Source organism: Bombus impatiens, unplaced genomic scaffold (genome assembly GCF_000188095.3).
Source record: "Bombus impatiens unplaced genomic scaffold, BIMP_2.2 scf_0107, whole genome shotgun sequence".
Taxonomy (NCBI): domain Eukaryota; kingdom Metazoa; phylum Arthropoda; class Insecta; order Hymenoptera; family Apidae; genus Bombus; species Bombus impatiens.
The window spans coordinates 104,417-104,729 of NT_176526.1; the positions used below are offsets into that span (position 1 = coordinate 104,417).

The 313-nt window shown below is 51.8% G+C and overlaps 1 protein-coding gene across 1 annotated transcript in view; it reads right to left on the minus strand.

Moving 5' to 3' along the window:
- LOC100747435 (acetylcholinesterase) overlaps nucleotides 1-307 on the minus strand; it is a 68,524-nt gene extending 68,217 nt beyond the window's left edge. Inside the window, exon 1 of the mRNA XM_012380716.3 lies at nucleotides 1-307. This exon is cut by the window's left edge and continues 1,215 nt beyond it. The gene's annotated coding sequence lies outside the window, so the exon portion shown is untranslated.
- Nucleotides 308-313: the final 6 nt, after the last annotated feature.

The window sequence follows — 313 nt, forward strand, 5'->3', positions numbered from 1 at the left end:
CCGGCTTTTGCGCGGAATCCTCTCCGTTCGCCTCCACTCTCTAACCACGCCGTCTCCCCGTATCTCGCGCTACCTCTGTGCCTGTCTAATTCACCGTGACCTTTCCAAGCATACGCACCGATCAACTTGCACACGCACGCGCGTTCGATATCACCTTTTTCTTTTTTTTTTTTTTCTTTCTTTTTTTCACCTTTTTTCCAGTCCCGGACCAAATGTCTCTTCTTCTGGTCGCGCTCCTCCTACAAGTGGCAACGAAACACGCTCTACGCGGCTACTACCGTCGTCGATCACACTCTGCTGAAGCAGGAACCCT